This window comes from Schistocerca cancellata, chromosome 3 (genome assembly GCF_023864275.1).
Source record: "Schistocerca cancellata isolate TAMUIC-IGC-003103 chromosome 3, iqSchCanc2.1, whole genome shotgun sequence".
Classification (NCBI taxonomy): domain Eukaryota; kingdom Metazoa; phylum Arthropoda; class Insecta; order Orthoptera; family Acrididae; genus Schistocerca; species Schistocerca cancellata.
The window spans coordinates 18,883,299-18,899,375 of NC_064628.1; positions in this window are offsets into that span (position 1 = coordinate 18,883,299).

Sequence of the window (16,077 nt, forward strand, 5' to 3'; positions counted from 1 at the left end):
AGAATCAAAATTCCAAAAGTATCAAACACAAAAAAATACTTACCGAAGAATGAAAATGTATCGTGCTAAGCACCCTCCTCCCGCCCCATGGTGTAAGTGATGTCCCTCTCTCCAAAAATGTACTCAATGGGACCGTAATGTTGCAACCACACACACGTTGACCTGCTGTGAGGAAAGAACGAGTTAGTACATTTCAAACATGAAAAAGGTCATTTTAAAATCAACATGAAGAACCAAAATTCCAAAAGTATCAAACACAAAATAATGCTTACCGAATAAGGAAAATGTATCGTGCTAGGCACCCTCCTCCCACCCTGTGGTGCAACTGATGTCCCTCTCTCCAAAAATGTACTCAATGGGACCATAATGTTGCAACCACACACACGTTGACCTGCTGTGAGGAAAGAACGAGTTAGTACATTCCAAACATGAAAAAGGTCATTTTAAAATCAACATGAAAAACCAATATTCCAAAAGTATCAAACACAAAATAATGCTTACCGAAGAAAGAAAATGTATCGTGCTAGGCACCCTCCTCCCGCCCTGTGGTGCAAGTGATGTCCCTCTCACCAAAAATGTACTCAATGGGACCATAATGTTGCAACCACACACACGTTGACCTGCTGGGAGGAAAAAACGAGTTAGTACATTTCAGACATGAAGAAGGTCATTTTAAAATCAACATGAAGAACCAAAATTCCAAAAGTATCAAACACCAAAAAATGCTTACCGAAGAAAGAAAATGTATCGTGCTAAGCACCCTCCTCCCGCCCTATGGTGTAAGTGATGTCCCTCTCTCCAAAAATGTACTCAATCGGACCATAATGTTGCAACCACACACACGTTGACCTGCTGTGAGGAAAAAACGAGTTAGTACATTTCAAACACGAAAAAGGTCATTTTAATATCAACATGAAAAACCAAAATTCCAAAAGTATCAAACACAAAAGAATGCTTACCGAAGAAAGGAAATGTATCGTGCTAGGCACCCTCCTCCCGCCCTGTGGTGCAACTGATGTCCGTCTCTCCAAAAATGTACTCAATGGGACCATAATTTTGGAACCACACACACGTTGACCTGCTGTGAGGAAAAATAAGTTAGTACATTTAAAACATGAAGAAGGTCATTTTAAAATCATTATGAAAAACCAAAATTCCAAAAGTATCAAACACAAAAAATGCTTACCGAAGAATGAAAGTGTATCGTGCTAGTCACCCTCCTCCTGTCCTGTGGTGCAAGTGATTTCCTCTCTCCAAAAATGTACTCAATGGGACCGTAATGTTGCAACCACACACACGTTGACCTGCTGTGAGGAAAAAACGAGTTAGTACATTTCAAACACGAAAAAGGTCATTTTAAAATCAACATGAAGAACCAAAATTCAAAAAGTATCAAACACAAAATAATGCTTACCGAAGAAAGAAAATGTATCGTGCTAGGCACCCTCTTCCCGCACTGTGGTGCAACTGATGTGCCTCTCTCCAAAATGTACTCAATCGGACCATAATGTTGCGACCACACACACGTTGACCTGCTGTGAGGAAAAAACCAGTTAGTACATTCAAAACATGAAAAAGGTCATTTTAAAATCAACATGAAAAACCAAAATTCCAAAAGTATCAAAAACACAAAATAATGCTTACCGAAGAAAGAAAATGTATCGTGCTAGGCACCCTCCTCCCGCCCTGCGGTGCAAGTTATGTCCCTCTCTCCAAAAATGTACTCGATGGGACCGTAATGTTGCAACCACACACTCGTTGACCTGCTGTGAGGAAAAAATGAGTTAGTACATTTCAAACATGAGAAAGGTCATTTTAAAATCAACATGAAAAACCAAAATTCTAAAAGTATCAAACACAAAAAATGCTTACCGAGGAATGAAAATATATCGTGCTAGGCACCCTCCTCCCGCCCTGTGGTGCAACTGATGTCCCTCTCTTCAAAAATGTGTAATGTTGCAACCACACACACGTTGACCTGCTGTGAGGAAAAAACCAGTTAGTACATTCCAAACATGAAAAAGGTCATTTTAAAATCAACATGAAAAACCAAAATTCCAAAAGTATCAAACACAAAATAATGCTTACTGCAGAAAGAAAATGTATCGTGCTAGGCACCCTCCTCCCGCCCTGTGGTCAAGTGATGTCCTTCTCTCCAAAAATGTACTCGATGGGACCGTAATGTTGCAACCACACACACGTTGACCTGCTGTGAGGAAAAAATGAGTTAGTACATTACAAACATGAGAAAGGTCATTTTAAAATCAACATGAAAAACCAAAATTCCAAAAGTATCAAACACAAAAAAATGCTTACTGAAGAAAGGAAATGTATCGTGCTAGGCACCCTCCTCCCGCCCTGTGGTGCAACTGATGTCCCTCTCTCCAAAAATGTACTCAATGGGACCTGAATGTTGCAACTACACACACGTTGACCTGCTGTGAGGAAAAAACTTGTTAGTACATTTCAAACAAAAAAAGGTCATTTTAAAATCAACATGAAAAACCAAAATTCCAAAAGTATAAACACAAAATAATGTTTACCGAAGAAAGAAAATGTATAGTGCTAGGCACCCTCCTCCCGCTCTGTGGTGCAACTGATGTCCCTCTCTCCAAAAATGTACTCAATGGGACCATAATGTTGGAACCACATACACATTGTCCTGCTGTGAAAAAAAACGATTTAGTACATTCAAAACATGAAAAAGGTCATTTTAAAATCAACATGAATAACCAAAATTCCAAAAGTATCAAACACAAACTAATGCTTACCGAAGAAAGAAAATGTATCGTGCTAGGCACCCTCCCCCCACCCTGTGGTGCAAGTGATGTCCCTCTCTCCAAAAATGTACTCAATGGGACCATAATGTTGCAACCACACACACGTTGACCTGCTGTGAGGAAAAAACGAGTTAGTACATTTCAAACATGAGAAAGGTCATTTTAAAATCAACATGAAAAACCAAAATTCCAAAAGTATCAAACAGAAAATAAAGCTTACCGAAGAAAGAAAATGTATCGTGCTAGGCACCCTCCTCCCGCCCTGTGGTGCAACTGATGTCACTCTCTTCAAAAATGTATAATGTTGCAACCACACACACGTTGACCTGCTGTGAGAAAAAAACGAGTTAGTACATTCCAAACATGAGAAAGGTCATTTTAAAATCAACATGAAAAACCAAAATTCCAAAAGTATCAAACACAAAATAATGCTTACCGAAGAAAGAAAATGTATCGTGCTAGGCACCCTACTCCGGCCCTGTGGTGCAAGTGATGTCCCTCTCTCCAAAAATGTACTCAATGGGACCATAATGTTGCAACCACACACAAATTGACCTGCTGTGAAAAAAAAACGAGTTAGTACATTTCAAACATGAAAAAGGTCATTTTAATATCAACATGAAAAACCAAAATTCCAAAAGTATCAAACAAAAAAAAGGCTTACCGAACAAAGAAAATGTATCCTGCTAGGCACCCTCCTCCCACCCTGTGGTGCAACTGATGTCCCTCTCTCCAAAAATGTACTCAATGGGACCATAATGTTGCAACCACACACACGTTGACCTGCTGTGAGGAAAAAACGAGTTAGTACATTCCAAACTTGAAAAAGGTCATTTTAAAATCAACATGAAACTCCAAAATTCTAAAAGTATCAAACACAAGGAAATGCTTACCGAAGAAAGAAAATGTATCGTGCTAGGCACCCTCCTCCAGCCCTGTGGTGCAAGTGATGTCCCTCTCTCCAAAAATGTACTCAATGGGACCGTAATGTTGGAACCACACACACGTTTACCTGCTGTGAGGAAAAAACGAGTTAGTACATTTCAAACATGAAAAAGTTCATTTTAAAATCAACATGAAAAACCAAAATTCCAAAGTATCAAACACAAAAAATTGCTTACCGAAGAAAGAAAATGTATAACACTCCGCACCCTCCTCCCGCCCTGTGGTGCAACTGATGTCCCTCTCTCCAAAAATGTACTCAATGGGACCATAATATTGCAACCACACACACGTTGACCTGCTATGAGGAAAAAACGGGTTAGTACATTTCAATCATGAAAAAGGTCATTTTAAAATCAACATGAAAAACCAAAATTCCAAATTTATCAAACACAAAAAAATGCTCACCGAAGAAAGAAAATGTATCGTGCTAGGCACCTTCCTCCCGCCCTGTGGTGCAAGTGATGTCCCTCTCTCCAAAAATGTACTCAATGGGACCGTAATGCTGCAACCACACACACGTTGACCTGCTGTGAGGAAAAAACGAGTTAGTACATTTCAAACATGAAAAAGGTCATTTTAAAATCAACATAAAAAACCAAAATTCCAAAAGTATCAAACACAAAATAATACTTACCGAAGAAAGAAAATGTATCATGCTAGGCACCCTCCTCACGCCCTGTGGTACAAATGATGTACCTCTCACCAAAAATGTACTCAATGGGATCATAATGTCGCAATCACACACACGGTGACCTGCTGTGAGGAAAAAACGAGTTAGTACATTTCAAACATGAAAAAGGTCATTTTAAAATCACAATGAAAAACCAAAATTCCAAAAGTATCAAACACAAAAAAATGCTTACCGAAGAAAGAAAATGTATCGTGCTAGGCACCCTTCTCCCGCCCTGAGGTGCAAGTGATGTCTCTCTCTCCAAAAATGTACTCAATGGGACCATAGTGTTGCAACCAGACACACGTTGACCTGCTGTGAGGAAAAAACGAGTTAGTACATTTCAGACATGAAGAAGGTCATTTTAAAATCAACATGAAGAATCAAAATTCCAAAAGTATCAAACACAAAAAAATACTTACCGAAGAATGAAAATGTATCGTGCTAAGCACCCTCCTCCCGCCCCATGGTGTAAGTGATGTCCCTCTCTCCAAAAATGTACTCAATGGGACCGTAATGTTGCAACCACACACACGTTGACCTGCTGTGAGGAAAGAACGAGTTAGTACATTTCAAACATGAAAAAGGTCATTTTAAAATCAACATGAAGAACAAAAATTCCAAAAGTATCAAACACAAAATAATGCTTACCGAATAAGGAAAATGTATCGTGCTAGGCACCCTCCTCCCACCCTGTGGTGCAACTGATGTCCCTCTCTCCAAAAATGTACTCAATGGGACCGTAATGTTGCAACCACACACACGTTGACCTGCTGTGAGGAAAGAACGAGTTAGTACATTCCAAACATGAAAAAGGTCATTTTAAAATCAACATGAAAAACCAATATTCCAAAAGTATCAAACACAAAATAATGCTTACCGAAGAAAGAAAATGTATCGTGCTAGGCACCCTCCTCCCGCCCTGTGGTGCAAGTGATGTCCCTCTCACCAAAAATGTACTCAATGGGACCATAATGTTGCAACCACACACACGTTGACCTGCTGGGAGGAAAAAACGAGTTAGTACATTTCAGACATGAAGAAGGTCATTTTAAAATCAACATGAAGAACCAAAATTCCAAAAGTATCAAACACAAAAAAATGCTTACCGAAGAAAGAAAATGTATCGTGCTAAGCACCCTCCTCCCGCCCTATGGTGTAAGTGATGTCCCTCTCTCCAAAAATGTACTCAATCGGACCATAATGTTGCAACCACACACACGTTGACCTGCTGTGAGGAAAAAACGAGTTAGTACATTTCAAACACGAAAAAGGTCATTTTAAAATCAACATGAAAAACCAAAATTCCAAAAGTATCAAACACAAAATAATGCTTACCGAAGAAAGAAAATGTATCGTGCTAGGCACCCTCCTCCCGCCCTGTGGTGCAACTGATGTCCGTCTCTCCAAAAATGTACTCAATGGGACCATAACTTTGGAACCACACACACGTTGACCTGCTGTGAGGAAAAATAAGTTAGTACATTTAAAACATGAAGAAGGTCATTTTAAAATCATTATGAAAAACCAAAATTCCAAAAGTATCAAACACAAAAAATGCTTACCGAAGAATGAAAGTGTATCGTGCTAGTCACCCTCCTCCTGTCCTGTGGTGCAAGTGATTCCCTCTCTCCAAAAGTGTACTCAATGGGACCGTAATGTTGCAACCACACACACGTTGACCTGCTGTGAGGAAAAAACGAGTTAGTACATTTCAAACACGAAAAAGGTCATTTTAAAATCAACATGAAAAACCAAAATTCCAAAAGTATCAAACACAAAATATTGTTTACCAAACAAAGAAAATGTATCGTGCTAGGCACCCTCCTCCCGCCCTGTGGTGCAACTGATGTCCCTCTCTCCAAAAATGTACTCAATGGGACCATAATGTTGCAACCACACACACGTTGATCTGCTGTGCGGAAAAAACTAATTAGTATATTCCAAATATGAAAAAGGTCATTTTAAAATCAACATGAAAAACCAAAATTCCAAAAGTATCAAACACAAAATAATGCTTACCGAAGAAAGAAAATGTATCGTGCTAGGCACCCTTCTCCCGCCCTGTGGTGCAAGTGATGTCCCTCTCTCCAAAAATGTACTCAATGGGACCATAATGTTGCAACCACACACACGTTGACCTGCTGTGAGGAATAAACGAGTTAGTACATTTCAAACATGAGAAAGGTCATTTTAAAATCAACATGAAGAACCAAAATTCCAAAAGTATCAAACACAAAAAAATGCTTACCGAATAAAGAAAATGTATTGTGCTAAGCACCCTCCTCCCCACCTGTAGTGCAAGTGATGTCCCTCTCTCCAAAAATGTACGCAATGGGACCATAATGTTGCAACCACACACACAATGACCTGCTGTGAGGAAAAAACGAGTTAGTACATTTCAAACATGAAAAAGGTCATTTTAAAATCAACATGAAGAACCAAAATTCCAAAAGTATCAAACACAAAATAATGCTTACCGAAGAAAGGAAAGGTATCGTGCTAGGCGCCCTCCGCCCGCCCTGTGGTCCAAGTGATGTCCTTCTCTCCAAAAATGTACTCAATGGGACCATAATGTTGCAACCACACACACGTTGACCTGCTGTGAGGAAAAAACGAGTTAGTACATTCAAAACATGAAAAAGGTCATTTTAAAATCAACATGAAAAACCAAAATTCCAAAAGTATCAAACACAAAATAATGCTTACCGAAGAAAGAAAATGTATCGTGCTAGGCACCCTCCTCCCGCCCTGTGGTGCAACTGATGTCCCTCACTCCAATAATGTACTCAATGGGACCGTAATGTTGCAACCACACACACGTTGACCTGCTGTGAGGAAAAAATGAGTTACTACATTTCAAACATGAAAAAGGTCATTTTAAAATCAACATGAAAAACCAAAATTCCAAAAGTATCAAATACAAAAAAATGATTACCGAAGAAAGAAAATGTATCGTGCTAGGCACCCTCCTCCCACCCTGTGGTGCAACTGATGTCCCTCTCTCCAAAAATGTACACAATGGGACCATAATGTTGCAACCACACACACGTTGACCTGCTGTGAGGAAAAAATGAGTTAGTATATTTCAAACAAGAAAAAGGTCATTTTAAAATCAACATGAAAAACCAATATACCAAACGTATCAAACACAAAGTAATGCTTACCGAAGAAAGAAAATGTATCATGCTAGGCACCCTCCCCCCGCACTGTGGTGCAACTGATCTCCTTCTCTTCAAAAATGTATAATATTGCAACCTCACACACGTTGACCTGCTGTGACGAAAAAACGAGTTAGTACATTCCAAACATGAAAAAGGTCATTTTAAAGTCAACATGAAAAACCAAAATTCCAGAAGTATCAAACACAAAATAAAGCTTACCGAAGAAAGGAAATGTATCGTGCTAGGCACCCTCCTCCCGCCCTGTAGTGCAACTGATGTCCCTCTCTTCAAAAATTTATAATGTTGAAACCACACACACGTTGACCTCCTGTGAGGAAAATATGAGTTAGTACATTCCAAACATGAGAAAGGTCATTTTAAAATCAACATGAAAAACCAAAATTCCAAAAATATCAAACACAAAATATTGTCTACCAAAGAAAGAAAATGTATCGTGCTAGGCACTCTCCTCCCTCCCTGTGGTGCAACTGATGTCCCTCTCTCCAAAAATGTACTCAATCGGACCATAATGTTGCAACCACACACACGTTGACCTGCTGTGAGGAAAAAACGAGTTAGTACATTTCAAACATGAAAAAGGTCATTTTAAAATGAACATGAAAAACCAAAATTCCAAAAGTATCAAACACAAAATAATGCTTACCGAAGAAAGGAAAGGTATCGTGCTAGGCACCCTCCGCCCGCCCTGTGGTCCAAGTGATGTCCTTCTCTCCAAAAATGTACTCAATGGGACCATAATGTTGCAACCACACACACGTTGACCTGCTGTGAGGAAAAAACGAGTTAGTACATTTCAAACATGAAAAAGGTCATTTTAAAATCAACATGAAAAACCAAAATTCCAAAAGTATCAAACACAAAAAAATGCTTACCGAAGAAAGAAAATGTATCGTGCTAGGCACCCTCCTCCCGCCCTGTGATGCAAGTGATGTCCCTCTCTCCAAAAATGTACTCAATGGGACCATAATGTTGCAACCACACATACGTTGACCTGCTGTGAGGGAAAAACCAGTTAGTATATTTAAACATGAAAAAGGTCATTTTAAAATCAACATGAAGAACCAAAATTCCAAAAGTACCAAATACAAAATAATGCTTACCGAAGAAAGAAAAAGTATCGTGCTAGGCACCCTCCTCCCGCCCTGTGGTACAACTGATGTCCCTCTCTCCAAAAATGTACTCAATGGGACCATAATGTTGCAACCACACACACGTTGACCTGCTGTGTGGAAAAAACGAGTTAGTACATTCCAAACATGAAAAAGGTCATTTTAAAATCAACATGAAAAACCAAAATTCCAAAAGTATCAAACACACAACAATGCTTACCGAAGAAAGAAAATGTATCGTGCTAGGCATCCTCCTCCCGCCCTGTGGTGCAAGTGATGTCACTCTCTCCAAAAATGTACTCAATGGGACCATAACGTTGCAACCACACACACGTTGACCTGCTGTGAGGAAAAAACGAGTTAGTACGTTCAAAACATGAAAAAGGTCATTTTAAAATCAACATGAAATACCAATATTAAAAAAGTATCAAACACAAAATAATGCTTACCGAAGAAAGACAATGTATCGTGCTAGGCACCCTCCTCCTGCCCTGTGGTGCAACTGATGTCCCTCACTCCAATAATGTACTCAATGGGACCGTAATGTTGCAACCACACACACGTTGACCTGCTGTGAGGAAAAAATGAGTTACTACATTTCAAACATGAAAAAGGTCATTTTAAAATCAACATGAAAAACCAAAATTCCAAAAGTATCAAATACAAAAAAATGGTTACCGAAGAAAGAAAATGTATCGTGCTAGGCACCCTCCTCCCACCCTGTGGTGCAACTGATGTCCCTCTCTCCAAAAATGTACACAATGGGACCACAATGTTGCAACCACACACACGTTGACCTGCTGTGAGGAAAAAATGAGTTAGTATATTTCAAACAAGAAAAAGGTCATTTTAAAATCAACATGAAAAACCAATATACCAAACGTATCAAACACAAAGTAATGCTTACCGAAGAAAGAAAATGTATCGTGCTAGGCACCCTCCCCCCCGCACTGTGGTGCAACTGATGTCCCTCTCTTCAAAAATGTATAATGTTGCAACCTCACACACGTTGACCTGCTGTGACGAAAAAACGAGTTAGTACATTCCAAACATGAAAAAGGTCATTTTAAAATCAACATGAAAAACCAAAATTCCAGAAGTATCAAACACAAAATAATGCTTACTGAAGAAAGGAAATGTATCGTGCTAGGCACCCTCCTCCCGCCCTGTGGTGCAACTGATGTCCCTCTCTTCAAAAATGTATAATGTTGAAACCACACACACGTTGACCTCCTGTGAGGAAAAAATGAGTTAGTACATTCCAAACATGAAAAAGGTCATTTTAAAATCAAGATGAAAAACCAAAATTCCAAAAGTATCAAACACAAAATATTGTTTACCAAAGAAAGAAAATGTATCGTGCTAGGCACCCTCCTCCCGCCCTGTGGTGCAACTGATGTCCCTCTCTCCAAAATTGTACTCAATCGGACCATAATGTTGCAACCACACACACGTTGACCTGCTGTGAGGAAAAAACGAGTTAGTACATTTCAAACATGAAAAAGGTCATTTTAAAATGAACATGAAAAACCAAAATTCCAAAAGTATCAAACACAAAAAAATGCTTAACGAAGAAAGAAAATGTATCGTGCTAGGCACCCTCCTCCCGCCCTATGGTGCAAGTGATGTCCCTCTCTCCAAAAATGTACTCAATGGGACCATAATTTTGGAACCACACACACGTTGACCTGCTGTGAGGAAAAACGAGTTAGTACATTTAAAACATGAAGAAGGTCATTTTAAAATCATTATGAAAAACCAAAATTCCAAAAGTATCAAACACAAAAAATGCTTACCGAAGAATGAAAGTGTATCGTGCTAGTCACCCTCCTCCCGTCCTGTGGTGCAAGTGATTCCCTCTCTCCAAAAATGTACTCAATGGGACCGTTATGTTGCAACCACACACACGTTGACCTGCTGTGAGGAAAGAACGAGTTAGTACATTTCAAACATGAAAAAGGTCATTTTAAAATCAACATGAAGAACCAAAATTCCAAAAGTATCAAACACAAAATAATGCTTACCGAAGAAAGAAAATGAATCGTGCTAGGCACCCTCCTTTCGCCCTGTGGTGCAAGTGATGTCCCTCTCTAAAAAAATGTACTCGATGGGACCATAATGTTGCAACCACACACAAGTTGACCTGCTGTGAGGAAAAAACGAGTTAGTACATTTCAAACACGAAAAAGGTCATTTTAAAATCAACATGAAGAACCAAAATTCAAAAAGTATCAAACACAAAATAATGCTTACCGAAGAAAGAAAATGTATCGTGCTAGGCACCCTCCTACCGCACTGTGGTGCAACTGATGTCCCTCTCTTCAAAAATGTGTAATGTTGCAACCACACACACGTTGACCTGCTGTGAGGAAAAAACCAGTTAGTACATTCCAAACATGAAGAAGGTCATTTTAAAATCAACATGAAAAACCAAAATTCCATAAGTATCAAACACAAAATAATGCTTACCGCAGAAAGAAAATGTATCGTGCTAGGCACCCTCCTCCCGCCCTGTGGTGCAAGTGATGTCCTTCTCTCCAAAAATGTACTCGATGGGACCGTAATGTTGCAACCACACACACGTTGACCTGCTGTGAGGAAAAAATGAGTTAGTACATTACAAACATGAGAAAGGTCATTTTAAAATCAACATGAAAAACCAAAATTCCAAAAGTATCAAACACAAAAAAATGCTTACCGAAGAAAGGAAATGTATCGTGCTAGGCACCCTCCTCCCGCCCTGTGGTGCAACTGATGTCCCTCTCTCCAAAAATGTACTCAATGGGACCTGAATGTTGCAACTACACACACGTTGACCTGCTGTGAGGAAAAAACGAGTTAGTACATTTCAAACATGAAAAAGGTCATTTTAAAATCAACATGAAGAACCAAAATTCCAAAAGTATAAACACAAAATATCGCTTACCGAAGAAAGAAAATGTATCATGCTAGGCACCCTCCTCCCGCCATGTGGTGCAAGTGATGTCCCTCTCTCCAAAAATTTACTCAATGGGACCTGAATGTTGCAACCACACACACGTTGACCTGCTGTGAGGAAAAAACTTGTTAGTACATTTCAAACAAAAAAAGGTCATTTTAAAATCAACATGAAAAACCAAAATTCCAAAAGTATAAACACAAAATAATGCTTACCGAAGAAAGAAAATGTATAGTGCTAGGCACCCTCCTCCCGCTCTGTGGTGCAACTGATGTCCCTCTCTCCAAAAATGTACTCAATGGGACCATAATGTTGGAACCACATACACATTGACCTGCTGTGAAATAAAACGATTTAGTACATTAAAAACATGAAAAAGGTCATTTTAAAATCAACATGAATAACCAAAATTCCAAAAGTATCAAATACAAACTAATGCTTACCGAAGAAAGAAAATGTATCGTGCTAGGCACCCTCCCCCCACCCTGTGGTGCAAATGATGTCCCTCTCTCCAAAAATGTACTCAATGGGACCATAATGTTGCAACAACACACACGTTGACCTGCTGTGAGGAAAAAACGAGTTAGTACATTTCAAACATGAGAAAGGTCATTTTAAAATCAACATGAAAAACCAAAATTCCAAAAGTATCAAACAGAAAATAAAGCTTACCGAAGAAAGAAAATGTATCGTGCTAGGCACCCTCCTCCCGCCCTGTGGTGCAACTGATGTCCCTCTCTTCAAAAATGTATAATGTTGCAACCACACACACGTTGACCTGCTGTGAGAAAAAAACGAGTTAGTACATTCCAAACATGAGAAAGGTCATTTTAAAATCAACATGAAAAACCAAAATTCCAAAAGTATCAAACACAAAATAATGCTTACCGAAGAAAGAAAATGTATCGTGCTAGGCACCCTACTCCGGCCCTGTGGTGCAAGTGATGTCCCTCTCTCCAAAAATGTACTCAATGGGAACATAATGTTGCAACCACACACAAATTGACCTGCTGTGAAAAAAAAACGAGTTAGTACATTTCAAACATGAAAAAGGTCATTTTAATATCAACATGAAAAACCAAAATTCCAAAAGTATCAAACAAAAAAAAGGCTTACCGAACAAAGAAAATGTATCCTGCTAGGCACCCTCCTCCCACCCTGTGGTGCAACTGATGTCCCTCTCTCCAAAAATGTACTCAATGGGACCATAATGTTGCAACCACACACACGTTGACCTGCTGTGAGGAAAAAACGAGTTAGTACATTCCAAACTTGAAGAAGGTCATTTTAAAATCAACATGAAACTCCAAAATTCTAAAAGTATCAAACACAAAGAAATGCTTACCGAAGAAAGAAAATGTATCGTGCTAGGCACCCTCCTCCAGCCCTGTGGTGCAAGTGATGTCCCTTTCTCCAAAAATGTACTCAATGGGACCGTAATGTTGGAACCACACACACGTTTACCTGCTGTGAGGAAAAAACGAGTTAGTACATTTCAAACATGAAAAAGTTCATTTTAAAATCAACATGAAAAACCAAAATTCCAAAGTATCAAACACAAAAAATTGCTTACCGAAGAAAGAAAATGTATAACACTCCGCACCCTCCTCCCGCCCTGTGGTGCAACTGATGTCCCTCTCTCCAAAAATGTACTCAATGGGACCATAATATTGCAACCACACACACGTTGACCTGCTATGAGGAAAAAACGGGTTAGTACATTTCAATCATGAAAAAGGTCATTTTAAAATCAACATGAAAAACCAAAATTCCAAATTTATCAAACACAAAAAAATGCTCACCGAAGAAAGAAAATGTATCGTGCTAGGCACCTTCCTCCCGCCCTGTGGTGCAAGTGATGTCCCTCTCTCCAAAAATGTACTCAATGGGACCGTAATGCTGCAACCACACACACGTTGACATGCTGTGAGGAAAGAACGAGTTAGTACATTTCAAACATGAAAAAGGTCATTTTAAAATCAACATGAAAAACCAAAATTCCAAAAGTATCAAACACAAAAAAATGCTTACCGAACAAAGAAAATGTATCGTGCTAGGCACCCTTCTCCCGCCCTGAGGTGCAAGTGATGTCTCTCTCTCCAAAAATGTACTCAATGGGACCATAGTGTTGCAACCAGACACACATTGACCTGCTGTGAGGAAAAAACGAGTTACTACATTTCAGACATGAAGAAGGTCATTTTAAAATCAACATGAAGAATCAAAATTCCAAAAGTATCAAACACAAAAAAATGCTTACCGAAGAAAGAAAATGTATCGTGCTAAGCACCCTCCTCTCGCCCCATGGTGTAAGTGATGTCCCTCTCTCCAAAAATGTACTCAATCGGACCATAATGTTGCAACCACACACACGTTGACCTGCTGTGAGGAAAAAACGAGTTAGTACATTTCAAACATGAAAAAGGTCATTTTAAAAAGATCATGAAAAACGAAAATTCCAAAAGTATCAAACACAAAAAAATGCTTACCGAAGAAAGAAAATGTATCGTGCTAGGCACCCTACTCCCGCCCTGTGGTGCAAGTGATGTCCCTCTCTCCAAAAATGTACTCAATGGGATCATAATTTTGGAACCACACACACGTTGACCTGCTGTGAGGAAAAACGAGTTAGTACATTTAAAACATGAAGAAGGTCATTTTAAAATCATTATGAAAAACCAAAATTCCAAAAGTATCAAACACAAAAAATGCTTACCGGAGAATTTAAATGTATCGTGCTAGGCACCCTCCTCCCGCCCTGTGGTGCAAGTGATTCCCTCTCTCCAAAAATGTACTCAATGGGACCGTTATGTTGCAACCACACACACGTTGACCTGCTGTGAGGAAAGAACGAGTTAGTACATTTCAAACATGAAAAAGGTCATTTTAAAATCAACATGAAGAACCAAAATTCCAAAAGCATCAAACACAAAATAATGCTTACCGAATAAAGAAAATGTATCGTGCTAGGCACCCTCCTCCCGCCCTGTGGTGCAACGGATGTCCCTCTCTCCAAAAATGTACTCAATGGGACCATGATGTTGCAACCACACACACGTTGACCTGGTGTGAGGAAAGAACGAGTTAGTACATTCCAAACATGAAAAAGGTCATTTAAAATCAACATGAAAAACCAAAATTCCAAAAGTATTAAACACAAAATAATGCTTACCGAAGAAAGAAAATGTATCGTGCTAGGCACCCTCCTCCCGCCCTGTGGTGCAAGTGATGTCCCTCTCTCCAAAAATGTACTCGATGGGACCGTAATGTTGCAACCACACACACGTTGACCTGCTGTGAGGAAAAATGAGTTAGTACATTTCAAACATGAGAAAGGCCATTTTAAAATCAACAAGAAACACAAAATTCCAAAAGTATCAAACACAAAATAATACTTACCGAAGAAAGAAAATGTATCATGCTAGGCACCCTCCTCCCGCCCTGTGGTACAAATGATGTACCTCTCTCCAAACATGTACTCAATGGGATCATAATGTCACAATCACACACACGGTGACCTGCTGTGAGGAAAAAACGAGTTAGTACAATTCAAACATGAAAAAGGTCATTTTAAAATCAACATGAAGAACCAAAATTCCAAAAGTATCAAACACAAAATAATGCTTACCGAAGAAAGAAAATGTATCGTGCTACGCACCCTCCTCCCGCCCTGTGGTGCAACTGATGTCCCTCTCTCCAAAAATGTACTCAATGGGACCATAATGTTGCAACCACACACATGTTGACCTGTTGTGAGGAAACAAACAGTTAGTACATTCCAAACATGAAAAAGGTCATTTTAAAATCAACATGAAAAACCAAAATTCCAAAAGTATCAAACACAAAATAATGATTACCGAAGAAAGAAAATGTATCGTGCTAGGCACCCTCCTCCCGCCTGTGGTGCAAGTGATGTCCCTCTCTCCAAAAATGTACTTGATGGGACCGTAATGTTACAACCACACACACGTTGACCTGCTGTGAGGAAAAAATGAGTTAGTACATTTCAAACATGAGAAAGGTCATTTTAAAATCAACATGAAAAACCAAAATTCCAAAAGGATCAAACACAAAATAATGCTTACCGAAGAAAGAAAATGTATCCTGCTAGACACCCTCCTCCCACCCTGTGGTGCAACTGATGTCCCTCTCTCCAAAAATGTACTCAATGGGACCATAATGTTGCAACTACACACACGTTGACCTGCTGTGAGGAAAAAACGAGTTAGTACATTTCAAACATGAAAAAGGTCATTTGAAAATCAACATGAAAAACCAAAATTCCATAAGTATAAACACAACATAATGCTTACCGAAGAAAGAAAATGTATCATGCTAGGCACCCTCCTCCCGTTCTGTGGTGCAAGTGATGTCCCTCTCTCCAAAAATGTACTCAATGGGACCTGAATGTTGCAACCACACACACATTGACCTGCTATGAGGAAAAAAC